Source organism: Manis pentadactyla, chromosome 12 (genome assembly GCF_030020395.1).
Source record: "Manis pentadactyla isolate mManPen7 chromosome 12, mManPen7.hap1, whole genome shotgun sequence".
In the NCBI taxonomy this organism is placed as follows: Eukaryota; Metazoa; Chordata; class Mammalia; order Pholidota; family Manidae; genus Manis; species Manis pentadactyla.
The window spans coordinates 73434493-73448814 of NC_080030.1; the positions used below are offsets into that span (position 1 = coordinate 73434493).

The 14322-nt window shown below is 37.6% G+C and overlaps 1 protein-coding gene and 1 long non-coding RNA gene across 2 annotated transcripts in view; both read right to left on the reverse strand.

The window, feature by feature from the left end:
- The window catches only part of LOC118916507 (amine sulfotransferase-like), a 176466-nt gene that overhangs the window by 17378 nt on the left and 144766 nt on the right, over positions 1-14322 (reverse strand). The window lies entirely within an intron of this gene.
- LOC130679823 (uncharacterized) lies at positions 498-8260 on the reverse strand. Its single transcript, XR_008992778.1, has 3 exons — positions 8017-8260; positions 5008-5065; positions 498-982 (listed from the first exon to the last, which is right to left on the reverse strand). It is a non-coding gene; the product is annotated as an uncharacterized LOC130679823 (long non-coding RNA).

Below are 14322 nucleotides of genomic sequence, written 5' to 3' on the forward strand. Positions count from 1 at the left end.
TCACCACTGCGAACACAGCCCTGAACACAAACCTCTACCTCTGTCAAGGGATTTACAATCAGGTCAGAAATATCGATAATAAACATATATTTATATATTACACCAGGGAGCAATGAGTGCCATAATTATTTGTTAGTTTGCTGTCCTCTCCTGGTCTGGGCCTGTCTGAATACCATTCAGATGAATTTTGAAATCAACATCAACATCACCATGGGTGATAAAAGCTGAGGTTGAGAGTAGGGAAAGGAACCAAGAGCTGAAATTTTAATGGATGGAGATGATTGATCCAGGTAGGATGGTCAAGAGGGAGAGAGAATCACTCTGTAGAGAAGACTTACTTGTTCTGAAGATTGTTTGATTTTCATGAAGTTGAGCTTTGATGGAGAATGGGAAATAGGTTGTAAGTATCCAAAGAAGCAGGGAAGGTGTGAGGAGGGAAAGGAAGAAGGAATTGATAGAAGTTTATGTATATACTTAGTGATAGAGCGAATACCTATTACATATTTATGATACATTTCCTATAATATACACTTAAATGTAAAATATATGAATGGATATATATGCTTTAGCTTTTAAATGATATGTGGCATATATATAATAAAAAAAAGACAGGTGAATATAAAATTGAATATTATAAATAAGAATGCAAATGTTATCGAATATTACAGTATGCAAAATACCACATTATCTAACTGGATGCATACAGTATCAATGTAATGAGGAAATGAAATAATGAAAAGAGCAGTCTTTCAACAGGCATAGTCTGCTTCCTACTTTGGCTTTTTCCTTCTTCAGCCCTTTGGAGCCAAGAAGTATGGAATGTGGCTACAGAAGGGAGAAGGAGATGGTCTTCGGTCAAATTGAATTTCTCAAAAGTTGTTTTCAGGGAAGGAGACTGGATCACCTGTGTTCACATTTGTAGTTGTTTGGCAATGCTCTTCAGAGTAAATCACGCATACTAACTGCTGAGTGCAGAAGGTTACTGTAAAAGAAATAATTTTATTTTCAACATGAGGAAGTTCTCAAAATATTCCAAACTATAGCATCAGTGTTTAAGTCATGTATATTGTTATTCAACTAGGGATAATGATAATGTTGTCTGCATGGATTCTTTAACATATGTAAGGTTCAGTAAAGGAAAAAGACAATAAAGATTGCTTTTGTTTCACTTTTAAGATGGTGGTCCATTCAAAACTGCCAGGGAATTTGTCACACAAATGCATTCCTTGAATCATTCTCTGTGCTTTCTCTCTTTCATATGGTGTCTTTACATTACCTACACGCCTACCTCTATATTTCGTCCTCACTTCCACTCCCTGATCATTAGCTAATTAAGCACAGATAAAAAGAATCCCTCCAAAGAAGTAACTTTTAATCTTTCCCAACTTCCCCCTGTTTTCTCACTTTGCCCATGATCTCTACTTAAGGAAATGGTGTTTACTACAAATAACTAAAGGAGAACACATGACACTCACATATACAGAAAGGGAAAGATGCTGCCTGAAGTAGGACCCTGGTTTTCAGTGGGATCCGTGAAACTCTTAGGATGACTCTTTCAGGTAATTCCAATTAAAGTGGACATTTCTGAACAAATAGTTGGGTGTGATTGCCTGTGTTTTTTTTTCCTTACATTTCTTCACAAGCTACATATAAGGGACTAGTGAGATTTAAAACACACCCCCTAAGAAGGTCGGCTTCTGGTATTTCCAAGCTAGTGGTTCCAAACAGACTTACCCCACCAAAACGTCCTATGTCCCTTTCAGGATAGTAATGTGAGTTCTGAAGTGAGTAAACATACGGGCCCCTCATCAGTTCCCAGGCTAGCCTTCCTTCCCAAAGGCTTCCGGGTGAAGACTATGACCACGTGTGCCTACATCCTAATATAGCTGGTGCTAAAACTCAATGTTCTGGGGCTCTGAAAGGTTTCTCATATAAATATTCCTTTACCTGATAACAGATACTGCTCCTGAGAGGTCTCAGAGTCTCCCGATGACAGAGGGGATAATTATAATTTCCTGGTCAGGTACAGGACTCCAAAGATTCAAGAAAATGAGGACTGCAAAAAAAACTGTCCCCCAGGCAAAATAGACAGCATGTCTTCCTTCCTCCTCCTCCTCCTTCTTCCTCTGCTTCTGCTCCTTTTCCCAGCTTGTCGTTCTCTTTCTACCTTTCTCCTTTTGGCCATTTTCAGTATTGAGATGTTAAATTATATTACATTTTCTGCAGTTCATGCCATATTAGCACCACATCTCATCTCATCTCAAGCACTGCCTTATCTGTTTATTTCTCTTATTCTCATTCCCACTTCCATTATACACCTTCCCTCACCATAGGTGACAGTTCCTGGGGCTTCTAGTGCATGTGTCTTTTCTTGTGGTGTATTGCTATGTAATGAGTATGCTCTGGACTTGTATTTTCAAACTACAAGCATTATTTCCCGCTCCTTGCAAGCATTCAGCATCATTCCTAAAAGTGTCAATCTTATAGACATAAAGTTGCAATTCATTCTTTACCAACTTTTACCTTTGTTTGTTATGGTGGGAAGAGGTTTTCTTCTAAAACTTTGAAGTTCATTACTTTGGTTCCTTTTACACTCACACTGCTGTCTTCTAATTCTTATTTGTTGTCAAATAGTCTAGATATTTATCCACTGAAAATTTTAGATATAGCAAATATTTTCTCTCATTCTGTAATCCATTAATTTTGGCCAGGGGATTTTTTGTTATGCAATATCTACAAAAACTAATTTGATGTAACTGAATTTATCAGATGTTTCACCTGTGATTGCTGCTTTGGACATTTGGCTGAGAAGCTCTTCCCCACCCAAGGTGACAGTGACTTTTCTTCTAGATTTTCCTAACAGAAATTCCTTTATAGCTTATGCTTCATATTAGTGTCTTAAATAGAACTAGAATTCTCTCTTGGGTATGGTGATAGGTATCCTGTGGTATATCTAGTATACAGTGAGGCAACTCTCCCCAGAATCAAGAATGCATCCTTTCTCCATTAATAGTTGAGCCATGCTTAAATTTATATGGAGTCTCTCATACATCAGAACTTGTGACTCCAGACTTTCCTGTCCCTGTGACCTATTTATTCTTGTGTACATACTATACTGGTTTCCTAAGTGTGGCCTTGCAAAGAATAAAAAGACATAAATGTGCAAATATGAGGTATGTTACCAGGTGATAAATATATTGTGAAGACGAAGTAAAGCAGCAAAGAGAACTATAATTTTTTTGAGTGATGCTGAGTATTTAAATACGACCATCCAGAATTGCTTCACCAAGAATGCAATATTTAAATAAAGGCAGATAGGTGGGAAAAATGTAATTTATGCAAATATGTTGGGAAGTGCATTACAGTAAAAGAACCATTCAGTACAAAGAATCTGACATAGGAATATGACCTTTATATTTCATTAAGAGCAAGAAAACTAGTGTTTCTCTGTTAAAATATTTAAAATATTTAACAAATGCCTGAGGAACTAATGCCGGCCCTTCTGAAACTATTTCAAATATTAGAAGATGAGGAATACTGCCAAATTCATTTTACACAGTCAGCATTACATGAAAATAAAATCACACACAAGAAAAGAAAATTACAGGCCATTATTCTTGATGAACATTTGTGAAAAGCTACACATAAGAAATTAGCAAACTGAATTCAATAATACATTGATAGCACCATACTTCATGGTCGAACTGGATTCATTTGAATGTTGCAAGAAGGGATCAACATCCACAAATCAATCAATGTGATGCACCACATTAACAAAGAATCATCTAAAATATTATTAGCTCAATAGTTGAAGAAAATAGCATTTGACACAGTTCAACATCCATTCATGAAAAACTCCAAGTATAGCATGCATAGAGGAAGTGTAACTCAACAAAATAAAGTCCATAGATGACAAGCCTATGGCTGACATCATACTCAGAGGTAAACTGAATGCTTATCCTCTAACATCAGGAACAGTACAAGCATATTCACTCTTATCTGTCTTTTGGGACACCTAGATAGAGCAATTAGCTAAAAAAAGGAATAATGTCATCCTAAGTGGAGAGGAAGAAGTTAAACTATCTCTATTTTCAGGTTATATGCTATTATATAAGGAAGCAAAGCCCTAAAACTTGATTAAAAACTTTTAGAACTAAATCAATGAAATCAGTATAGTGGTAGGATTTAAAGTAAATATGCTCAATAAAATTGCATTTCTAGGCACTAACAACAAAGTACAATAAAGAGAAATTAAAGACACAATCACACTCATGGAAGTATCAGAAAGAATAAAACAGAGAGGAATAAGTTTAACCAACGTCATGAAAAACTGGTATGGAAAATGTTAAAATATTGACAAAAGAAATTGAAGATAACACAAATAAATTGAAGATATTCCATGTCATATACTGGAAGAATTAATATTGTTAAAATGATCACACACCCCAAAGCAATATACAAATTCAGTGCTTTTCTTATCAGAATTCCAAATGAGTATTTCACAGAAGTAGAAAACACCATCCAAAATAACTAGGAACAACAAAATTCATGGAATAAACAAAGCAATCGTAAGAAAGAATGAAGCTGGGTGTGTTATCACATGTCTTGATTTCAACTTAATTTATAAAGTTATACTAACCAAACAGTACAGTATTGGCAGAAAAATAGACACATAGATAATTGGAACAGAATGGAGAACCCAGATATAAACCCATGCATATATGGTCAATTAATTTATGAAAAAAATCTGAGCATATACACAGGAGAAAGAATAATGATGGAAAAAAGGACGTCCACAAGCAAAAAGTTGAAAATGCACAATTATCTTACACAAATCAGAGAAATCCAAACAAAATGGATTAAAGGTGTGAATGTAAGATCTGAAACCACACAAAGTTGTCAGATGAAAGCATAGGCAGTAAGCTCCTTGATGCTTGGCTTGCAATAATTTTTTCGATATGACACCAAAAGCAAATGTAAAATAGCAAAAATTTTAAAAGTACATACCTTAAGTTAAAAAAGGTCTGTTCAGCAAAGGAACCCATCAACAAAATTTAAAGGCAGTCTAGTAATAGGAAGAAAATATTTGTAACTCATATATCTGATAAGAAGTTAATATCCAAAATAAAAAACTCAGTAACAACAGTATACAACCATCCAGGTAGAAAATGGGCAGAGGATCTGTACTGAATTCAGTGTGTATAGACATTTGTATTTATACGTATATATTTATTTGCTTAATTATTTATATATAGAGAGAGGCCTATACACACACACATATTTGTTTTGTCTGATCACAGTGCAATGACAAAAGAAACATCACAGTGCAATCACAGTGCACAGACTACAGAGCTCATAAATAACAAAAATCTCTCTGTCACAGCTCTGAGACTAGAAGTCCAAGAGCATGGCTCCAGCAGATTCAGGGCTCTCTTTCCCATTCATAGTTGTGGCCTCTTAATGTGTGCTCACATGGTAGACAGAGGTAAGTGCCTCCTAGAGCTTCTCTTTTGAGAGAACTACGCCAACTCATGGACATTCTATCCTCATGATCTAACCATTTCCCAAAGATTCTGCTTCCCAATGTCATCAACTTTAATGGATAGGATTACAACACGTGAATTTGGGGGGTACACAAACATTCAGACCATAGGAAAAGGGAAAAACAAATTTGTACATATAACTCATCCTCCCTTTCTCCTAAGAATCATATAATATGGTAACTGACATACCTTTCCAAGGTCTCTCTCTAAATCCCTTGATGGACATTAAGGTAGCCTGATGTTTTAGGGGGAACTTCTGGGCCACCCATTCCAACTGTTCATTCCACATCCCTCAGAGATCCATAAGAGACTAACCTGAACCTATGCATGCACCCCCTGTAATGCTGGCTGCCAGTCACAACAGGCCTCTCTGCACTTTGAGTTATGTGTGCCTCCATATGGATTTGAAAGATGGTCATAAAAATAAGAGTCCCTGCTGTTGATCCTTAAAGTGCTGAGCTGGCTTTAATTTAGGAGGAATTCCAAGGAAAGCACACAGGAATGTTAGGTCTCATTTAAATTTACACTGCATGCTGTGGGGTTTCTGAGAGTCAGCTGAAGTAGCAAAAATAATTCTTTTTTGTCGGAAAGCCAAGGATAGGCTTTTATTTAGAGATAAATTGAGAGGCAAGAGCTCCTGGTGGAAGCCAGCAGGGAACAAGAAAGTTCATACATGTGCATTGTCCAGGGGATTTATAGGTGGTTAAGAGGTTTTTGGAATGTAATAAAGGGCTAGGTATGTGGACTTGTTAAGTGGTACTAGAATGTTCATCCTTTACGCAACATAAAGTCTCTTTCCTCATCAGTCTTTCAGGTAATTCTGCAAAGTAACATAAGAAATTTACTGCTGATTCCTTCGCAGAAGAACAGCTTCTTGGCCTGGGTGCATATCAATCAAGGCTGCCTGCCCTGCCCTCAAGTGGGTCTAAGTTTTTATCTGCTTGCTAAAGAGTTTGTTAAGAACCATATTTCTTAACTTCCTGGGTTTTAAAAGTCAATCTTATCTTTAAGATGGAATCCTTCTTGCTTTTGCTATGTTGTTTATGGCTGGGCTTGCTTGATAAACTAATAACCCAGGTTGCAAATCACTTGATGAGGTCTGAAGGAGGAACAACAACATATAGGTCTGGGCCCTTTATCATGATTACATAAGTCTTATAGTGACATGATAAGCACAGTGAAAACATGGGCTATGCTGAGATACTTTCCTACATCATATTCAAACATTCCAGGCCAAGTCACTCCTGGCTTCTTGAGCTCTAACCAATCTCACTGAAGAATGACTCCAGAAAATTAATGTGAGTGACTTTTCTTAATGTTTAACATGTAGTTTTGGTAGGGGGTTTCTTTGCATATTGTTACCTTGCCCTGACTGTATTTATCTTGCTTTGCATTTTCTGGAGACCCTCACCCTACTCTGTCTAAACCCATGGACCCAGTCTATAGATGGGTCTATAGTCTATAGTCATTTACCCCTCTATAGATGGAGACTATAGCTGCTGCTAGGGAAAAGGGGTAATGACCACTCTGGCTGCTTCATGCTGAGAAAGGGCCAACTAGAGAGTGCAATTAGGCCTCCATCCCTGGTCAGTCAAGAGGCCCTTAGAAGATGGGCACATCTATCCTGGGTTTTATTTCCATCACTATTTGCAGTTTTATGGCATCTGAGTGAGATAGAACAAATTGTGTTATTAGGTTAAATAGCAACATCTGGAGTTGGATTTTCTATCCTGGAAGGAACAAACTTGACAAAGAGATTAAGAATGCGTGGCTAAATATGAGGATTAGGAATAGGAATACTCTTAATTGAGTTGGGAGAAAATTGGATACATATGAAGCATCATAGACAATACTTGAAGAAACTAGATTTCTAGATCTAGACTATGTCCCAATGACTAGTTTTAGAATTTAATATAGATAAGGCTGCATTATTGAAGAAATACTTTGTCTCGAAAGTCACCCTCATTTTTACTAGAGATAACTGTATTAGGAAAAGAAGTTTAGTTCAGTATTAGAAAACTGGACTTGATTATTTACATAAATGCAGCAAGAAGAGCAGCTAATCACTGTAGCTCCAGGGGAAAAATCTTGGAGCAAAATAACTTAGAAACCAAAATCAGTCAAAGGAAGAAATAAAGATTAAGAAACCTGTTTATTTCTAACAGGCAGTCATCCTGTCTGTCTGTCTGTCTGTCTGTCTATCTGTCTGTCTTTCTCTCTCTCTCCCAGGCTGCAGGAGAAGAGAGCTCCACCAAACCTCTCTGATCCACCCCTTGGAAACACCTATTGATATGCATATGCACTAACTCCAAGGAGAGTTTCTGGAAATATTACAATTTTTTCCACAATCACACAGGATCTTTTAAATGTGCTTTGCTGGAACTTTTCATAACGAATTACAAATTGAGCTTTTAAAAACTCTCAAGACCAGGAAAGCAAAACCAGACTTGCCATCAGGTTTTGACTGCAGTACCTGTCGATTTGGATGAATTCCTCTCTTCTCGAGATTCCCCATATATCCTGAGGTTCCTGCATCTGCCAGGAAGTGACCTTCTTTACCTGGTAAGGCTGCTGGGAACCCTGTAAGCAAGGTATCAGGCCACTTCTTCCAAGGGGCTTGGTTGGCTCCATAAAGTCAATCTCAATTCCTTAAAGTTTCTGATCGTATCTGAGTTCATGCACATTTCTTGCAAATATGACATTTCAGTCAAAGTGATTTTAATTGCTGCTGTCACAAGGAGAACAGCTTCTTACTGCACCTATGCAAATAAAAATACTGCCATAAAAATATAGAAATACATTAAAGATGGCAGCATGAGAGGAGAGACAGATGCTTCCTCCTAAAACTGGATACAATTAGAAATCTTAATTGGCACAACTAATCCTGAGAGAGTAACAGGAAAGAGGAGGGCATCAGACTGCACACACCTGGAGAAAAGAGCAGACCTCAGTGAATGGGGTAACGTATCAGAGCTGTGGCTCTGTGGGAACCGAGCCCCTCCCCCACCCCAGCTCACCAGTGGGAGGAAGACAAACGAAGCAGGGAGGGAGTGGAAGACATGGGCCTGCTGAATACCTAGCTGAGCTGCTCTGGGAGCACAAACCTACATTTCATGGTGCTTTCATGAGACTCGCATGACTACTGGGTTGGAAAGTTACTACAGGCAGAGTTTCTGGGGAGATTGGGACTCCAGCTGCTTTTGGAAAGCAGGGATCCATATCTAGCTGCTCTGGGACAAAAACTTATACCTGTCTGACCGGCCCACTGGCTCAGGCAGTGGAGACAGGCACAGCAGCCAGGAGGCGGGGAACACCTCTTTCCTACAACCAGGCACCAGTACTGCTCCCCTGTGACCCCGACATTGCTTCAGGGGCTCAGCAGCTCCAGAATAGAGCTACTGGACACTAGAGGGCACCATATTCAAACATGAAATGCCAAAGGAACCTTGTCCAGAGTAAAATTGTTAATTTTACTTCTGAGAAAGATTTAAATGATATGGACCTCGTGACACTTCCTGAAAGAAACATCAAAATAAAAATCATCAACATCCTAATGGAGGTACGGAAAGATATTCAAGAACTCAGGAATGAATTCAAGTCAGAGATACAATCGTTAAAGAACACGATGGAGGGTATTAAAAGCAGGTTGGATACGGTGGAGGAGACAATAAATGAAATAGAAACTAGAGAAGAGGAATACAAAGAAGCTGAGGCACAGAGAAAAAAGGATCTCTAAAAATGAAAGGATATTGAGAGAACAGTGTGACTAATCCAAGCAGAACAATATTCACATTATAGGGATACCAGAAGAAGAAGAAGAGAGAGAAAGGGATAGAAAGTGTCTTTGAGGAGGTAGTTGCTGAAAACTTCCCTAATCTGGGGAAGCACATAGTCTCTCAGGCCATGGAGATCCACAGATCCCACAACACAAGGGACCCAAGGAAGACAACAGCAAGACACAGTAATTAAAATGGGAAAGATCAAGGATAAGGACAGACTATTAAAGCAGTCAGAGTCAGAAATACAATCACATACATGGGAAAACCCATTAGACCAGTATCAGACTTCTCAGCAGAAACCTTACAGGCCAGAAGGGAGTGGCATGATGTATTTAATGCCATGAAACAGAAGGGCCTGGAACCAAGATTACTTTATCTGGAAAGATTATCACTTAAATTTGAAGGAGGGATTAAACAATTTCCAGGTAAGCAAAAGCTAAGAGAGTTTACCTCCCACAAACCATCTCTTCAGTCTATTTTGGAGGTACTGCTATAGATGGAACTGTTCCTAGGGTTGGTCAGCTGTCACCAGAGGTAGTAAAATCATGGTAGGGAGGGTGGAGCAGCTGATTGCTAGGCAAATGCAAAATTAAATTGACTATCCCCAAAGTCAATCAAGGGATAGACAAAAGGTACAGAATTTGATACCTAATATATAAAGAATGAAAGAGGAAGAAAAAGGAGGAGAAATAGTAAAGAACCTTTAAATTGTGTTTGTAACAGCATACTAAGTGAGTTAAGTTAGACTCTTAGATAATAAGGAAAGTAATATGGAACCTTTGGTAACCACAAATCTAAAGCCCGAAATGGCAATAAGTACATACATATCCATAATCACCCTAAATGTAAATGGGCTGAATGCACCAATCAAAAGACATAGAGTCACTGAATGGATAAAAAAACAAGACCCATCTATATGCTGCTTACAAGAGACTCACCTCAAACCCAAAGACATGCACAGACTAAAAGTCAAGGGATGGAAAAAGATATTTCATGCAAACAATAGGGAGAAAAAAGCAGGAGTTGCAGTACTAGTATCAGAAAAAATAGACTTCAAATCAAAGAAAGTAAAAAGAGATAAAAAGGATATTACATAATGCTAAAGGGCTCAGTCCAACAAGAGGATATAACCATTCTAAATATATATGCATCCAACACAGGAACACCAGTGTATGTGAAACAAATACTAACAGAACTAAAGGAAGAAATAGACTGCAATGCATATATTTTAGGAGAATTCAATACACCATTCACTCCAAAGGACAGATCCACCAGATAGAAAATAAGAAAGGACACAGAGGCACTGAACAACACACTAGAACAGATGGACCTAATAGACATCTATAGAACTCTACACCCAAAAGTAACAGGATACACATTCTTCTCAAGTGCACATGGAACATTCTCCAGAATAGACCACATACTAGGCCACAAAATGAGCCTCAGTAAATTCAAAAAGATTGAAATCCTACCAACCAACTTCTAAGAAGACCAAGGTGTAAAACTAGAAATAAATTGAACAAAGAAAGCAAAAAAGTCACACTAACATATGGAGGGTTAACAACACACTTCTAAATAGTCAATGGATCAACGACCAAATTAAAATGGAGATCCAGCAATATATGGAAATAAATAACAACAATAACACAACGCCCCAAATTCTGTGGGATGCAGCAAAAGCAGTCTTAAGAGGAAAGTATATAGCAATCCAGGCATATTTAAAGAAGGAAGAACAAACCCAAATCAATAGGCTAACGTCACAGTTATCAAAATTGGGAAAAGAAGAACAAATGATGCCTAAAGTCAGCAGAAGGAGGGACATAATAAAGATCAGAGTATAAATAAAATTGAGAAGAATAAAACGATAGCAAAAATCAATGATACCAATAGCTGGTTCTTTGAGAAAATAAACAAAATAGATGAGCCTCCAGCCAGACTTATTAAGAGAAAGAGAATCTACACACATCAACGGAATCAGAAATGAGAAAGGAAACATCATGACAGACCCAAAAGAAATACAAGGAATTATTAGAGAATACTATGAAAACCTATATGCTAAGGGGCTGGAAAACCTAGAAGAAATGGACAACTTCCTAGAAAAATACAAATTTCCAAAACTGACCAAGGAAGAAACACAAATATAAACAAACCAATTACCAGCAAAGAAATTGAAGCAGTAATCAAAAAACTACCCAAGAAAAAAACACCCGGACCAGATGAATTTACTTCAGAATTTTATCAGACATACAGAGAAGATATAATACCCATTCTAACTAAAGTTTACCAAAAAATGGAAGAGGAGGGAATACTCCCAAACTCATTCTATGAAGCCAACATCACCCTAATACCAAAATCAGGCAAAGACCCCACCAAAAAAGAAAACTACAGAGCAATATCCCTTATGAACATAGATGCAAAAATGATCAATAAAATATTGGCAAACTGAATTCAAAAATATATCAAAAGGATCATACAACACAACAAAGTAGGATTCATCCCAGGGATGCGAGAATGGTACAACATTCAAGAATGGAAAATCTATCAACATCATCTACCACATAAACAAAAAGAAAGACAAAAACCACATGAACATCTCCATAGATGCTGAAAAAGCATTTGACAAAATTCAACATCCATTCATGATAAAAACTCTCAGCAAAATGGGTATAGACGGCAAGTAACTCAACATAATAAAGGCCATATATGATAAAAACACAGCCAACACCACACTGAACAGCGAGAAGCTGAAAGCTTTTCCTCTGAGATCGGGAACAAGACAGGGATGCCCACTATCCCCACTGTTATTTAACATAGTACTGGAGGTCAGACAAAACAAAGAAATACATGGAATCCAGATTGGTAAAGAAGAAGTTAAACTGTCACTATTCTCAGATGACATGATATTGTACATACAAAACCCTAAAGACTCCACTCCAAAACTACTAGAACTGATATTGGAATACAGTAAAGTTGCAGTTACAAAATTAACACACAAAAACCTGTGGCTTTCCTATACACTAACAATGAGCCAATAGAAAGAGAAATCATGAAAACAATTACATTCAAAATTGCATCAAAAATAATAAAATACCTAGGAATCAACCTAAACAAATAAGTGAAAGACTTATACCCTGAAAACTATAAGATACTCTTAAGAGAAATTAAAGAGTACACTAACAAATGGAAACTCATCCCATGCTCTTCGCTAGGAAGAATTAATATTGTCAAAATGGCCATCCTGCCCAAAGTAATACACAGATTTGATGCAATCCCTATCAATGTACCAACAACATTCTTCAAAGAACTGCAACAAATAGTTCAAAAATTCATACGGAAACACCAAAGACCTCAAATAGCCAAAGCAATCCTGAGAAAGAAGAATAAAGTGGCTGGGATCTCAGTCCCCAACTTCAAGCTCTACTACAAAGCCATAGTAATCAAGACAATTTGGTACTGGCACAAGAACAGAGCCACAGTCCAGTGGAACAGATTAGAGACTAAAGACATTAACCCAAAGTTATATGGTCAATTAATATTCGATAAAGGAGCCATGGACATACAGTGGGGAAATGACAGTCTATTTAACAGATGGTGCTGGCCGAACTGGACAGCTACATGTAAGAGAATGAAACTGGATCACTGTCTAACCCCATACACAAAAGTAAATTCAAAATGGATCAAAGACCTGAATGTAAGTCATGAAACCATAAAACTCTTAGAAAAAAACATAGGCAAAAATCTCATGCACATAAACATTAGCGATTTCTTCATGAACATATCTCCCTTGGCAAGGAAAACAAAAGCAAAAATGAACAAGTGGGACTATATCAAGCTAAAAAGCTTCTGTACAGCAAAGGACACCATCAATAGAACAAAAATGTACTCTACAATATGGGAGAATATATTCGTAATTGACAAATCCGATAAAGGCTTGACATCCAAAACATATAAAGAGCTCATGCAGCTCAACAAACAAAAAGCAAATAATCCGATTAAAAAATGGGCAGAGGAGATGAACAGACAGTTCTCCAAAGAAGAAATTCAGCTGGCCAACAAACACATGAAAAGATGCTCCACATCGCTAATTATCAGAGAAATGCAAATTAAAACCACAATGAGATATCACCTCACACCAGTAAGGATGACTACCGTCCAAAAGACAAACAGCAACAAATGTTGGTGATGTGGAGAAAGGGGAACCCTCCTACACTGCTGGTAGGAATGTAAATTAGTTCAACCATTGTGGAAAGCAATATGGAGGTTCCTCAAAATGCTCAAAATAGAAATACCATTTGACCCAGGAATTCTACTTCTAGGAATTTACCCTAAGGATGCAGCACTCCAGTTTGAAAAAGACAGATACACCACTAAGTTTATCGCAGCACTATTTACAATAGCCAAGAAATGGAAGCAACCTAAGTGTCCATCAGTAGATGAATGGATAAAGAAGATGTGGTACATATACACAATGGAATATTATTCAGCCATAAGAAAAAACAGGTCCTACCATTTTCAACAACATGGATGGAGCTAGAGGGTATTATGCTCAGTGAAATAAGTCAAGCAGAGAAAGACAAATACCAAATCATTTCACATATCTGTGGAGTATAAGAACAAAATAAAAACTGAAGGAACAAAACAGCAGCAGAATCACAGAACCCAAGAATGGACTAACAGTTACCAAAGGGAAGGAGACTGGGGAGAATGGGAAGGTAGGGAGGGATATGGGCGGTGAAGAAGAAAGGGGTTATCATGATTAGCATGTATAATGTGGGGGGTGGGGGTAAGGCGAGGGCTTTGCAACACAGAGAAGACAAGTAGTGATTCTACAACATCTTACTATGCTGATGGACAGTGACTGTAATGGGGTTTGTTGGGGGGACTTGGGGTAGGGGAGAGCCTAGTAAACATAATGTTCTTCATGTAATTCTAGACTAGTGATAAGAAAATAAAAATATATATAGAAATACTCAGAGTTTTTAAATTCTTGGGGGAACATA